Source organism: Dasypus novemcinctus, chromosome 11 (genome assembly GCF_030445035.2).
Source record: "Dasypus novemcinctus isolate mDasNov1 chromosome 11, mDasNov1.1.hap2, whole genome shotgun sequence".
In the NCBI taxonomy this organism is placed as follows: Eukaryota; Metazoa; Chordata; class Mammalia; order Cingulata; family Dasypodidae; genus Dasypus; species Dasypus novemcinctus.
In genome coordinates, this window is record NC_080683.1 from 51,838,342 (window position 1) to 51,854,469 (window position 16,128).

The 16,128-nt window shown below is 37.6% G+C and overlaps 1 pseudogene; it reads right to left on the bottom strand.

Annotated features, from left to right (window-relative positions):
* Window positions 1–14,706: 14,706 nt before the first annotated feature.
* Window positions 14,707–15,596, bottom strand: LOC111762342 (AKT-interacting protein-like; annotated as a pseudogene).
* Between the last annotated feature and the right edge of the window lie 532 nt (window positions 15,597–16,128).

A 16,128-nucleotide genomic window follows, 5' to 3' on the forward strand; every position in this document is an offset into this window, starting at 1 on the left:
CAAAATATACAAAGAAACAGGAAGCTATGGCTCAGACAAAAGAAGACTTAAAGCATTAAAACCATCAATGAAGAGGACCAGACCTGAAACATACCAGACATTTTAAAAAACTGGTCCTTAATATGCTCAAAAAGCCAAAGGAAAATATGGACAAAAAACTAAAGGTAAATGGCAGATAAACACAAAGGGATCACAGGAGATTGGAGCTGACAGAGGAAATAGAGGATTTGAAGATAAAATGATTGAAATCATTCAGTCTGAGGAACAGAAAGAAGGAAAAATGAACAAAGCTTGAGGAACCTGTGGGACATGATCAAGCATACCAATATATGCATTGGAGGAGTCCCAGAAGGAGAAGAAAGATAAAAAGAGGGGGCAAAAAGAATATTCAAAGAAATGATGGCTGATCATTTCCCAAATTTACTGAAAGACATGAATATATACATCCAAGATACTCAATAAACTCCAGTCAGGGAAATAGACCCATGCTGTGGCATATTATGCTCAAACTGTCAAATGCCAAAGATGAAGAGGGAATTCTGAAAGCCTCAAGAGAGAAGCAATATATCACACACAAGGGGCCCCAATAAGATAATGTGCTAATTTCTCTTGGGAAACCTTGGAGGGAAGAATGCAGTGGGATGACATATTTAAAATGTTGAAAGCAAAAAATTGTCAACCAGGATGTCTCTATCTAACAAATCGGTCTTTCAAAAATGAGGGACAGATTAAGACATTCCCTGATAAACAAAAGTGGAGGGAGTTCACCATCACTAGACTGGCCCTACAAGAGATGCTAAAGAGTTCTGCAGGTTAGAAGGAAAAGACAATAGATAATAGAGCAGAGTCACATGAAGAAATAAAGATTGCTTGTGAGGGTAAGAGCATGGGTTATTATAAATGTCACTACTATTGTATTTTTGGTTTATAACTCCACTTTTTTACTTTCTACAGGCTCTCAAAGGCAAATGAACAAAATGTAATGACAAATCAGTGGTTTTAGACTAAATGTATAGACACAATTTGTGACAACTACAATAAAGTATGAGGGATGGATGGTTATAGGAACATTGTTTGTGTATACCATTAAAGTTAACCTGGTATCAAAGCAAATGACGGGAGGGAGTGAGGGTTCAACAGTGAGCCCCTGATGCTAATGACTATGCTTGTGAGCTGATAAACCTAAAATAAGAACAAGGCCTAGAGCAACATTGTGCCTGGGAATTTCCTCCTGTCAGCCTTCATGTTACTCAAATGTGGCCAGTCTCGAAGCCAAACTCAGCATGTAAATGCAATGCCTTCCCTCCAGCGTGGGACATGACACCCAGGGATGAGCCTCCCTGGCAACGAGGGACCACTATCAACTACCAACTGATGATGCAACTGGAAAAGGACCTTATACAGAAGGTTCAATGCGGATCAGCAGAATATCCATGTCTACATAAAATAACATGACTTTAAAATGCTGTTTGACCTAAAGTAAGGGGGAAATGGAAAGGAGAAATGAGTTTATATGGCTACGAGTTTCTAAAAAAGAGTCTGGAGGCTGGCAGAAGGATTGCCCTCATGCACAACTGAGCAGAGTCAGAGAGACAGATAAAGCAGATACAACCCCCAGATATTGGTTCCTTTGAAGGCTAAAGAGACCCATGAGAGTTATGGTCATGGCCGATGGGGTTAACTACCAGGGCAGATGGCCCCTCTTTGGAAATGGTGTTTATGTGTGATGAATCTGGACTCAGATGGGATCTCCCTTCATAAGACTTTCATGCTAATGTGCTGGAGGTGCAGTTAATGTTGGGGTTTAAGATATATTTAGGGGATTTGAATCTCTGGACTGACAATGTGATAGCCAGGTCCTGAGCCTCAACAGACTCCAGCACCTACAATCTGATTTATTGGACTTACCACACTCAGCTAAGATGGAGTTGAAGAAGGACAATCACCACACCATTGAGCCTAGAGTGATTACAACTGAAAATGGGAGGATTGCATCCAGCATCCATGTGGAATCTGAGCCTCCTCTTGACATAGAGGTGCAATGGACACAACCAATCCAATGTCCACATAGAAGAGGTGGCATTGGATTGGGGAAAGTGGACATGGTGGACGATGGGTATGGGGAAAGGCAGGAAGAGATGAGAGGTGGAGGCGTCTTTGGGACATGGAGCTGCCCTGGATGGTGCCTCAGAGGTAATCACCGGACATTGTAAATCCTCACAGGGCCCACTGGATGGAATGGAGGAGAGTATGGGCCATGATGTGGACCATTGTCTATGAGGTGCAGAGGTGCCCAAAGATGTACTTACCAAATCCAATGGATGTGTCATTATGATGGGAACGAGTGTTGTTGGGGGGGGAGAGGGGGGGTGGGGGGGTGGGGTTGAATGGGACCTCACATATATATATATTTTTAATGTAATATTATTACAAAGTCAATAAAAAAAAAAAAGCAAATGAGATTGTTACAGATTCAGAATGTTAAACGTATGCCTCATTGCAACTACAAAGGAAATATTAGAGAATATGCAAACTCATAGAGATAGAAATTAGAGTACAGGTGCCAGTGGTGGGGAAAATGGAGAATGGGTAGAGTAGCACTTTGATATTGTTTATGAATTCTAAAAAATAGATATTTGATTATGTTTGTAAAGTAGTCCATCCCTCTAGGCATATTAGATTGGATTCAGAGGTTTCACTTTTACTTGATTAAGTAATGATTAAGACTTTGATTGGGCCATGTCAGTAAGATGCACCACAGAGAAGGGAGGTTAGAGTTTTGATCCTGGAGCTGGGGAAATAAACACACAGAGAAGCAGATAGGGCAGAGATTCCAGGAAAATAGACGAGCCGTTCACCTGAGAGTTTACAGCTGGTCTTCCGGGAGAGAGCGGAGCAGCTGAACATGGAGAGAATCAAGCTCCAGAAAGAGAGAAACCCAGGAAACCTGAATCCTTGCGGACATCAGCAGCCATCTTGCTCCAACACATAGCAAAGGCTTTGGTGAGGGAAGTAACTTAAATTTTACAGCCTGGTAACTGTAAGCTTCTACTCCAAATAAATTCCTTTTATAAAAACCAGTCAATGTCTGGTATTTGCACCAGCACCCCTTTAGCTGACAAATACAGGAAGTTAATACATACTAGGTGTAGGGTACCTGATTGGAGAGATAGGAAAGTTTTAGTGATGGAAGGTGATGAGGGTACTGCAACATTATAAATGTGATTAATCCAATTGAATGTATTTTTGGCAATGGTGGAGATGGAAAAGTTTTTGTTGTATATATGTTTCCACAATTAAAACAAAAGAAAGAAATAAAAAACTAAAGAGATAATGACAATAAATGCAATATATGATCCTGGTTGGGACCTAACAAGGGAAAAGTTTCAAAGGAACATTGTTGGGACATATTGAAAAAACTGGAATATAGACTGTGAGTATTAATCAACATTAAATTTCTTGCTTGATAACTGTACTTAAGGTGGTTGTGTAAGTGAACACCCTTGTTTTTAGGAAATGTGCATAGCATTATTAAGTGTTCAAGGAGCATGATGTATACAACCTACACTCAAGTGTTTAGAAAATGGATTGATAAATACATTATCAATTGAGCAAGCAATAGTATGATATGGCATATAGGGCAATATGTTAAAATTGGTGGCCTTGGGGGAGGGAGAGTAGAAGAATGTTGGAGTTTTCTATATTGGGTTTGTATTATTTTTGTAACTGTCCTGTATGTTTGAAAGTATTTCACATTAAAAAGTTAAAAAAGAAAAAGAACTACCAAGCCATGAAAAGACACAGAGAAAACTTAAATGCATATTGCTAGGGAAGCAGATGTGGCTCAAATGGTTGAGTACCTGCTTCCCAAAAGGGAGGTCCCAAGTTTGGTCCCCAGTGCCTTCTAAAAAAAAAAAAAAACAGACAACAAGCAAACAAACAAGTTGGGGAGTTGATGTGGCTCAGTGGTTGAGCGCCAACTTCCCACATACCAGGTCCTGGGTTTAATCCTTGGCCCTGGTACCTCAAAAATTGTAAAAATGCATATTGCTAAATTAAAGAGTCCAGTCAGAACAGGCACTGTACTGTATGATTCCAACTGTGTGACATTCTTGATAAGGCAAAATTATATATCTTTGGGAAGGGTGGGGAAATGGAGAAATATGTGGAGCAAAGGGACTTTTGGCACAAAAAACTACAATAAAACTATTCTGTATGATAGGTAATGATGGATATACAACGTTACACATTTGTCAAAACCTATAGAAGTATATAACACAAAAAATGAACCCTAATGTAAACTATGGACTTTAGTAAATAACAATGTATCAAAATTGGTTCATCAATTGTAACAAATATACCACAATTACGCAGGTTCTCTATAATAAGGGAAACTGTGTCCTTGGCAGGGGCTCAGGAGGAGTATTTTGAAACTGCCTGTACTTACTACTCAATTTTTCTGTAAACCTAAAGCTGCTCTAAAAATCGAAGTCTATTAATTAAAAAAACAAATAATAAAATAAAAGCCAGTAGGCTTGCAAAAATTGCACTGACTTTAAAATATTTAGACTCTACCACAGTACCTGTGGTCATTTGCTCTATATTCTACTGCTTTGAAAACCACAAAGATAAGGGGGCACAAGTATCTAATTGTTTTACCTTTTTTGTCCATAGTCCCCGAACATTTTCAGACTGTTATAAAATATAAGGAAGAATGAAGATGCCAGAGCAAATTTGTTTCTTATTTTTTCCTAATTTTGTTTGTGAATTTTTGGAAAACAAGTGGAGCAAAGGAATGTTGCTCAGCATGAAATAGGAAGAAAAACCAAACAACTAATGACAACAAAAATGAACATGTTTTCAAGAGGATTAAACTGCTGATATGGAAGTAGAGAAGAGAAGGAAAACAATTTTGAAATAACTTTTAAAAGTCATGTATTCAAAAAATCAGAACAAAGAAAACATAATCAAAGTTTGTTGAGTTCATTACACCTTAACCATAATGCTCACATCAACTCTATTCTTCCTATTTGCTTTGGAATCAGAAGTCCCACCTCTAACACTTATTGACTGAGTGACCTCAAACAAATTTCTTTAATCCTTGTACCTCATTTTACTCATCTATGCAGTAAGAATAATGACATCTTTCCTGTCATTACTGAATTATTAGAAGATCAACCAAGACAGTACTTTTTAACAACACATATAAAGTATTGTTATGATTAAGATTCATAAATAAAAAAGGTTGATGAGATTGCCCAGGCAGTAGTTATGTCTGAAGACTAATGGAAGCAATAGTGGGAAATAATTTCTCACTTGATTGGCCATACATTAGGCCATTGTGGAGTTCATATTGCATCCAGTTTATGTCCCTTCACCTTGATGAAGATGCCATGAAGTGGAGAAGTTTCAAGTTGATTAGTAATATGATTAGATTGTTGAATAAATAAGACCATGAGAAAAGCTAGAAGGTATCAGAATTAATTAGTCTAGAGACAATAATTTTCTCCAAATACATGAAGCATTAGTATAAGAAAAATGTGGACTAACATTTATTCTCATTATTCATGAGAAATGACTTGAAAGTGCCTGCAGAAGCATCATACACATATAAGAAAGAATTTACTGATAGGATTGTTTGTTAAATATTAAAACAATCTATTAAAAGAAGATGTGGAGTCTCCTTTGTTGCTGACTTATCTTAAGAAAAATAGACACAAATCAATTTGATATGGCCAGTCTGCAGATATACTTGCAACCAGGGAACCAGAAAAGCTAAATTATTGAGATCTTCTTTCAGCCCTCAAGAATTCTATAGTTACTTGGCTAATTCCCCGGGTGAATTAAAAAAGAGATAGGTAGCAAATTTTTAAAATTATCATTTGTATAAATGTGCAAACTACATGAATCTGTTACCACCCTACAATATATGTTGTTTTTTCTTTTCCTTTTTTTTTTTTTTTTCTTTTGTAGGAGGATGGGAAACTTAGTTGCAGAGGTTGTGTTAATCTAATTCATTGTTTCGTGGTACGGTGTCATCATTGACCTGAGCAAGTGGCTGCTCTCATTTTTTGTATTGATTTCTTTCTGTTTTCCCATTCCCCACTGTTATCTTCCCCTCCCTAGAAGTAATTGCTCTAAAGTGTTTGATGTATATTCTTAAATTTATAACTATCTTTGGAAATACGTAGAGTCATTTTGTATGTGGACATATTTTAAATTTACATAAATTGAACTTATTCTTTTTTTCCGGTTTTACACAGCATTGTTTTTAAGATCTTTAATGTCTTTTAGTATGTTTTAAGTTTTCTCCCTAGAGGATTTCGGCATTAATGATATGTAATATGTAGTTATCTCTCTACAAGTTAGTATTATTAACTCAAAGTATATGATCAACATGAACATTATGCTCTTTATGTTGTAGTGTTTATAAATTCCTCAAGACAAGGTCTGTTAAACTTGACTTGTGCAGTGTCATACCCAACTCCATATAGAGATGGGAGATGGGTATTAATATGTACTTTTTTTTCTTTCTTTCTTTTTTTATTTTAATAATATGTACTTTTAATCACATTAGTGCCTATTTTTCTCATATAAAGTGTCTCAAACAAAAATGACAAATTCTAAGATTTAATTACCTTTAGAGTAAGAAGTTGCTAAATCAATAATCATAGTTGAATAAACTAGTCTGCCATTAATGTTTTTTAAAATGTATTGGGAACAGATGTGGCTCAAGCAGTTGAGTACCTGCTTCCCACAAAGGAGGTCCTGGGTTTGGTTTCCAGTGCCTCCTGAAAACAAACAACAAGCAAACAAATGAAAAAAACACCTCAGGGGAACCAATGTGGTTCAGTGGTTGAGAGCTGGCTTCCTGCATATGAGTCCCAGGTTCAATCCCTGGCCCCAGTACCTAAAAAAAAAAAAAAAAAGTATTGACTCCCTACCATGTGCTAGGCTATCATGTGTTCTAGTATAGTGTATGGACCTCTGGGATTCCAGGACACTTTCGGGGGGTCTTTAAGATTAGAACTGTTGCTGTGGGGGGAGTGGGGGGCGGGGGCGGTGGGGTTGAATGGGACCTCATATATTTTTTTTAATGTAATTTAAAAAAATAATAATAAATATTAAAAAAAAAAGCAGCAAAAAAAAAAAAAAAAAAGAGATTAGAACTATATTATAACAGTTCTACAATGTTATTTGCTTTTTCTACTGTGTTGACATTTGCCCCGATGGTGTAAAGCAATGGTGGGGAAAAAATACTGGCATCTTAGCATGAATCAAGGCAGTGGTATCAAACTGTATCAATAGTCACTGTATTCTTTACCAACATGAACTCACAGTAAGGAATAAGGCCAGTTTTATGTAAGAATGACCTTGTCAAAGCAGTAAAAATTATTCATTTTATTTAATAAAATGTACCCTTGTGTACAAATCTTTTTAATATTTTGTGATAAAATGACATATGTGTTTACTGAAGTACAATGGTCACCTTGAGGAAAAGCACTTTTGTAATTATTTGAGAGCTGAACTAGCCATATTTTTGTGTGTGTATGGAACATCATTATTACTTGAAAGAATGATTAGCTGACAAACTATGCTTATTCAGACTTGAGTATTTGGCAAACATTTTCTCAAAAATTTAAAAAGAGAGCCTGTCACTTCAAGGGAAACAACTGACAATATTTGATGCCAATAAAAATAGAGTTTTAAAATGAAAATTAGAATTTTGGAAATTTTTATCAGCACCATGAACTTGATAACTTCCCAATACTTAAAGACTTTCCAATGAGATCAGAACAAATGTGATTTTTAAAATATGTGTTAAACACAGTGAATGGACACAGAGAGCAGACAACTGTGGGGGGGGGGGGGCGGGGCGCAGAAATAAATAAAAAATAAATCTTTTTAAAAAATTAAATAAAATATATGTTAACATTTGAAAAATCTACATAAACCAATGAACCAATACTTTCCAAATGACCAATATATGATAAATTTCAATAGGCCAAGGAATCTTAATGCACAGTGGAAAACATTCATTGATTCCAAGTTGCAATTAACCTTCAAGGAATTGCCACTTGTTGAGTTTAATGTGGTATCAAAAAAGAATATCCACAATTATCTAGAAAGCCTATAAAATATTCTTCCATTTTCCAACTACATATCACTGTGAGGACAGTTTTTCTTTATATATTTCAACCAAAACATGTCCTAACAGATTGAATACTGAAGCAGATATGAGAAGCCAATCATCTTCTATTAAACCAGATATTAAAGAGATTTGCAAAAATGAATAATGCCACTCTTCTCACTATGTTTTTCTGTTTTAAAAAAATATAATTATTTTTCATTAAAATGCTATTTATGTTAACATGTGATGGGTTAATTGTTATTTTTAATGAAGCAATACATAAATATTTGTATTTTCCTATTTTAATTCTAATAGTAAATAAAAGTAGTTAAAACTCATATATTCAAAACCTCCTTGGGTCCTCAGTGATTTTTATAAGTGTAAGGGGTTTCTCAGATGAGTAAGTTTGAGAACTACTGCTCTAGAAATAAAAAGGTAAATGAAAGAGACAAGGTCGCTGCCTTCATTCTAGCTGGGGATGCAGTTGAACAAATATACTATAACTTCAGATTAATTAAGAGCTTTAAAAGAAATTAGGTGGTGTGATGTGGAAGGCATAGACAGAGAGGTGCTTTAAACATAATATGCATGGAAGTCTTTGAGGAAGCTGCATACGACTGAGACCAGAAGAATGAGAAAAATTAGACCATTAAAAAGCCAGGTGAAGAGCATTCCAGGCAGGAGGAAGAATTCCATTAGTCTGAGGCAGCAAAGGGCTTGCACATTTGAGAAGCGGAGAAAAGGCCAGTGTGGCTGAAGCAGAGAAGTCATGAGAGAAAACAGTATTATAGGGGTTTGGAGAAGTAGGCAGAGGCCCAAGGGCTCTGGGGGCCACTGTTTTGATTAAAATATAAGTGTAGTGAGAAGCCACTGCAGGCTTGAAGCAAGGGACTCAAAAAATCTGATTGAGATGTTAAAAACTGACTCTGGCTGCTGCGTAGAGGATGGATGTATGGGTGGTGAGAGTAGAGGCAAGGAGACCAGTTAGGTAGTCAAGGCACTGATGAAAGAGGAGAGTGGCTAGTCTGAGCTGGTGGCCATGGAAAGATTCCAAATCTATTTTGGAGGTAGCAAAAGGGTCTGCTGATGGAATGGTTGTGGAGAATGAAGGAAGGGAAGAATCAGGGATGATTCCTAGGTTTTTGACTAGAGCAACCAAGTGAATGGCAATGAATTTGCTGAGATGGCCCATCACTTTATAATCATTACCTTGCCACAACCTCAGCTTCCTTGTGATTCTTTAATCTCTCCATTAAACTTGACTGGCAAAATCCAGAACCTTAAATCTGAATCTCCATGGACTCCTACTCTGTTCCTGAACAGTGAAACGTAGCTGGGGAAAAATCATTTGCCCAAGTTGATTTGAGTAGTAGATGAGAATTGTGGTTAATAATACAAATACTAGAATATTCCTCTATTACAAGGTGTTAAGAATATGGATATACATGGAAAAACAATTAGACTATAGATAACAATAATAATACCTTTTTGTAGCAAAGGCAAAGAAGGTACTATATCAATGCTGAAGGTTAAAAAAAAGAATGTAGGATTTAGTTTTATGAGATATGAATATGATCAAGCATTATTTTTCATTTTCTTCAATAACAAGGAGACCTTGGTCATGTCATTTAACCAATCTGTGCTCGTTTGTTCATTTTTCTGAACACTGGAGAAACAATTGAGTTTGTTTTTAGGATTAAATAAGATAAATGTGCCTGAAAAGGATTTTTTAAAGACTTCCATAATTTATTAAACTGACTTTGGTCTGCTATTTCATTTTTTAATGAAATAAAGTTAAAATTTTTAAAAAACATGAGAATAAATTTTGGCAAAGATACAGAAAAATAAGACCTTTGAATTCGTGGTAAGAATGTAAAATGGTGTAGCTGCTGTGGAAAACATTTTGGCAGTTCCTGAAAAAGTTAAACACAAAATTACCATATGACCAGGCAATTCCACTTCTAAGTATATACCCCAAAGAATTGAAAACAGGAACTTAATAGATATTTGTACACTGATGTTCATAGTGGCATTCATTATTTACAATAACCAAAGGTGGAAGTGACTCAAGGGTCCATTAACAGATGAATGGATATACAAAAAATGGAATATATATACAACTGGAATATCATTCAGCATAAAAAGGAATGAAGTTCTGATACATGCTACAACATGGATGAACCTTGAAGATATCATGTTGAGTGAAATAAGACAGACACAAAAAGCAAATATTGTATGATCTCACTTAAATGCAATCCCTAGAATAAGCAAATACATAGAGAAAGAAAGTAGATTACAGATTACTAGGGGTTTGGGGTGGGTGGGAATTGGGAATTATCGCTTGATGTATCTGTTTGGGGAGATGAAAAAGTTTTGAAAATAGATAGTAGGGACAGTAGCACAATATTACAAATGTAATTAATAGCCACTGAATTGTATACTTGAAATTGGTTAAAATAGGTAAATTTTTCATTGTTTATATGTTACCACAATAAAAATGAAAAAAAGAAAAGACTGACAAGTACTGGTGAGAATGTTGAGTAACTGGAAGACTCAAATATTGATTGAGGGTATGTAAAATTGTATAGTCACTATGGAAAACAATTTGCAGTTTCTAAACATTAATACTGAACATACACTGTTCATAAAATCAAGCAGTTTCACTCCTAGGTATATATCTAAATAAAACTAATGCATATCTTCAAAAAGACTTGTACAGGGGTAAGTGGATGTGACTCAAGCAATTGTCCTCCTACCTACCACATGGGAAGTCCCAGTTTGGTTCCTGGTGCCTCCTGGAGAAGATGAGTTAGACAGTGAGCTGGTGCATCAGGCAGGCATGGTGAGCTGATGCACCAGAATGATGCAAACAAGGAGACATAAAGAGGAAAGACAGGGCGGCGGACTTGGCCCAGTGGTTAGGGTGTCTGTCTACCACACGGCAGGTCCGCAGTTCAAACCCCGGGCCTCCTTGACCCGTGTGGAGCTGGCCCATGTGCAGTGCTGATGCGCACAAGAGTGCCCTGCCACGCAGGGGTGTCCCTGCGTAGGGGAGCCCCACTCGCAAGGAGTGCGCCCTGTAAGGAGAGCTGCCAGCTAGAAAGAAAGTGCAGCCTGCCCAGGAATTGTGCCACACACACGGAGAACTGACACAACAAGATGAAGCAACAAAAAGAAACACAGATTCCCAAGCTGCTGACAACAACAGAAGTGGACAAAGAAGACGCAGCAAATAGACACAGAGAACAGACCCCGGGGTGGGGGGGTGGGAAGGGGAGAGAAATAAATAAATAAATAAATCTTAAAAAAAAAAAAAAGAGGAAAGACAATGAGAGACACAACAAAGCAGGGAACTGAGGTGGCTCAAGTGATTGAGCACCTCTCTCCTACATGGGAGGTCCCAGGTTTGGTTCCCAGTGCTTCCTAAAGAGAAGATGAGCAGACACAGAGAGCAGACAGTGAGCACCAAACAAGGGAGGGGGGCGGGGCATTAAATAAACAAAATAAATCTTAAAAAAAAACCAACTTGTACAGGAATGTGTATAGCAGATTTATTCACAACATTCCCTACTTGAAACAATCCAAATGTCTATCAAACAGTGAATGAATAAACAGACTGTGGTTTATTCATATTATGGATGACTACTCAAGAAGGAGAAACAAGCTACTGATGTAACAAAAATGACTCTAAAAAGCATTATGATTAGTGCAAGAAGTCAGATAAAACAGACTACATATTGTATTATTTCATTATATAAAATTCTAGAAAAAATAAAACTGTAGTGCCAGCAAACCGATCAGCATTTCCAGTGTGGGGGGAATGGGAAGGAATTGACTACAAAGGGAGCATGCAAGAACTTTCCAAAGTAATAGATAATGGAAAGATGGTGGTGATGGTTATACTACTGTTACTGAACTGTCAAAACTCATTGAATTAGTGAATTTTATTTATGTAAATTATACTTTTATAAAACTGACAAAAATGTTTAATAGAATAAAAAGGTGCCTTGGGTAATAAAAAGAAAACTTCAGTGGCTCTACATTGTCTACATTGTCCATAGTAAAGTTGACTGAGTTAGTCACAGTAGTGATATAAGTGTTAGAAAGAGAAGAGTTGTTCCAAGGCAAGGGTATGAAACAAAGGAAAAGCAATAGAGTTCTGAAATATCCATAGAGGAGTGGCAAAAGGAATAGATGAGGGAAGCAAATTTGGCTCAATGGATAGAGCATCTGCCTACCACATGGGAAGTCCAGGGTTCAAACCCAGGGCCTCCTGACTGGTGTGGTAAAGCTGGCCCACACACAGAGCTGCTGTGCACAGGAGTGCTGTGGCATGCAGGGATGTCCCCTGTGTAGGGGAGCCCACGTACAAGGAGTGTGCCCCACATGCAAGGAGTGTGCCCCGTAAGGAGAGCTGCCATAAGGAGAGCCGCCCCACGTGAAAAAAGTACAGCCTGCTCAGGAGTGGCACCGCACACACTGACCGCTGACTCGGCAAGATGATGCAACGAAAAAGAGACACAGATTCCCAGTGCTGCTGACAAGAACGCAAGGGGACACAGAAGAACACACAGCGAATGGACACAAAGCAGACAACTTGCGGGGGGCAGACAGAGAAAGGGGAGAGGGAAAAAAAAAGGAATAGATGAGTTTTGTCAATAGGAAAGGGTGACTAAGGAACTGTTGATGGTGAGGGACTATTTTGAATAAAACTCGTATCATTTACATGGCCTTTAATGAACTAGTCCTTTCCTACCTCTCCACCTAGCTTATCTATCACGCCCTCTCCATTTTTACTTTTATTTTCTGGTAGTTCAATCTTCATGTACTCCTTACAGCCCTATCCTAGGTCCTGCTCTTTCTCACTTTATTTCCTGTCTCTAGGTCATTGTATTAGTTTCCTAGGGTTGCTGTAACAAATTATCAGAAACTTGGTGGCTTAAAATAACAGAAATGCATACTGTCACAATTCTGGAGGACAGGAATACAAAATCAAGGCGTCTGCAGGGGTACTTCCTTTTGGAGGCTCTGAGGGAGAGTTGATTCCATGCCTTTCTCCTAGCCTCTGGTGGCTGCTGGCAATCCTTAATATTTCTTGCCTTATAGACAGATTATTCCAGTCTCTGCTTTCATCTTCACATTGTCTACTCTGTTTCTTCCCTTCTGTTGGTATCTTCTCTTCTTATAAGGACACTTGTTAGATTTAAGGCCCATTCAGATAAACCAAGATGATCTCTTCTCAAAATTCTTAACTTAATCGCATTTGCAAAGAACTTTTTTTTTCCAGATAAGGTTACACTCACAGATTCCAGGTGAACATGTCTTTTGGGGGTGGGACACCATTCATACCACTAGTTACCATCCACTTCTATGCTTTTAATTATTGTACTAAAGATGCTGAAACCAGGAAAGCCTCAACGTTTCTTTCTTTTCTCCATATTGTCAAAGCCTTCATAAGCAATGAGGTAAGTTACTTGAATTGAATTGGAGAGGGGAAAAGGAAAAGGAGGCATTTATGGATGGGCAAATATGGGGGAAAGGAAGAGCATTGGTTGACATTTCAAAATTATTTTCTTTCCAGACTTATTTAGTAACAATCTTTCTTAGCACCCTATATTACTTATTTGAAGCACAGAATACACTTGAAATTATTTGTTTAAAATCTGTTCTCTGGGCTAAGCTTTAATCTCTTATTATTATTATTTTTTATTAAAGAAGTTGTAAGCTTACATAACAATCATGCATAATGTGCCAAATTCCCATATATCACCCCTCCACCAACACCTTACATTACTGTGGAACATTCGTTACAGATGTAATCTCTTATTATTAATCACTATTCATTTCCGGAATTTCTAAAACCAAGTAGGGGCTATGGCACTTAGTAAGCATTCAGTAAATATTTGTTGCCTGACTAACTGTTCTACCTCTCAAACATCATGATTTAGTCAAGCTGGGTAATGTGCACTGTATTATTTTATGCCCTTGAACTTTACTTTTTGATCATTTATTGATTAATTTTGACTCTACTAAACCCATTAGTCATTCATCATTTAAACATCTGATTTCATTAGAAATAATATTAATGCTTTTTATCCCTCTGGTCATAAAAATGCAGTAATAATTTGCTTTAAAAAAGTCAACTATGAACAAGCAATTTGGTTTCCTCTCACTCGACTAATATGTACCTCAGTGACAGTAGTTTGTACATCAGTAAGACTGTAGGCTAAAATCTGTTTCAAATGATCTTCCACATAAAAGTGCTGAGCTCTAGAACCTGCTCTCTCTACTCATCCTAACTTATGTACAGCTGCAACCACTAATTAAAAAAACATTAAGTAGTGTTGAACTCTGTCTACTCTGTTACTTTAAATGAATCCAACTTACATTAAGCATTATATTCAGAAAAATATTTAAGCCTCATGGTCTTCAACAATTTGAAACAGTGAACTAGATAACCACCCTAAAGACACTTCCTGCTGTTAGAACCTAAGCATACATGGAAATCACTGATATCAGTTCTTGATCACGTAGTTTTAGTCATCAGGCAAGCCTTTGCCATTGGTCAACTTTAATTAGGTCAGAGTCCAGCAGGAAAGTGTATGGTGCACGAGATTCCCATTTCTTATGTTGCTACTGTTTTCTTCTTTGTTGAAAGATTGTACTGAGCCAGGTTTCACTAAGAATGCTCTTACTTTACTGTTCTTCACACTTTTTCTGAGTCAGCGTCTTCTCTCAGGTTTTATCATATATGTCAGGATTAAATGGAGAAAAGCCAATTGCACAGGGTTCCTCTATTTTAAGGTTGTTCAAATGGAGGAACAGCTCACACATTAACACTGTCAACCACTTTACTTTTAAAAGCTGAACATCTTTTTCATACAGCACAGCAGCCTCTGGGTTTAGAGGGCCTACTGTATCAATCTTGCAAAAACTTTCCTTGCATACATTAATACTTGACAAATATGGTCATGGTTCTGCCTCCATTTGCAAATGTTCTCGTCACATCCGGTACAACTGAGGTGGGATCATCAACCAGCAGGTGAAAGATGGGAATATCAAACACCAGGCAAGGGCAGTCACCATCTGGATAGTTATTCAGGGATGTAAACTGTAAACTTAAATATCCATCTCGATAAAGTCCATGATGGATGGATATTTTTCAGAACCACATTAATGCAGAGTAATAACAGAGCTACACAGAACTTAAGTAACTTCTGCTTCATGAAAGAGTGAATTCCATGTAGAAGGATCTTGAAGAGGCATGTGTGGCTTGGTTGGCTGTGCTGCTGGGGCACGAGATATAAGCTTAGTTATGGGCAAAGCATTTTTTGGGAAAAGAAGGCAGTTGTTTTTTCAGAACAGGGCGTGGAAGACTGGTTTTCACATCCCTTATAAACATCTTCTCTTCACCATCAGATCGTTTGCATAAAGAGCTTATAGACTAGTTCCAGAAGAGGTTCATAAAGTGCGATACAAACAAATAAATCCAGCGGTCTGTGTCACTAAACTCTTCCAATTTCAGCATTCACTTTGCCTGAGGGCCTGCCAGTGAGCTTTGTCAGGTTGCCCGCCAAGCAGGCTCCAGGCTGCCGTGCACCAACGGGCTCCACAGCATCTCTAGCTGCAGCACCCGTTTGACCCCTGCCCGTCCCCATTCCACCTTTCCATGGTGTCAGGCCCTTCCCTCTGTACTTTTATTTTAGTTTCGTTTACCTGGAATGCCCAGCCCTCTCAATTCCTTCCTACTCATCTCCCAATCCCAACCTACCAGGAAAATTCTTTCTTTGATTTTTCAACTCTAGTTCAAATGTCTTTTCTAGAAAACCTCCCTGATATCCCCTACAAAAGATATGTTCAAGTCTTTTGAACAAACTGTGTGAACCCATTTGTAACTGGAACCTTTGACGCTGCTCTTACCAGTTAAGGTGTGGACACATTTGTAAGAATCTTCAAAGATCCTATTTAGATGAAAGATGAAGCCAAGTTTATTCAAC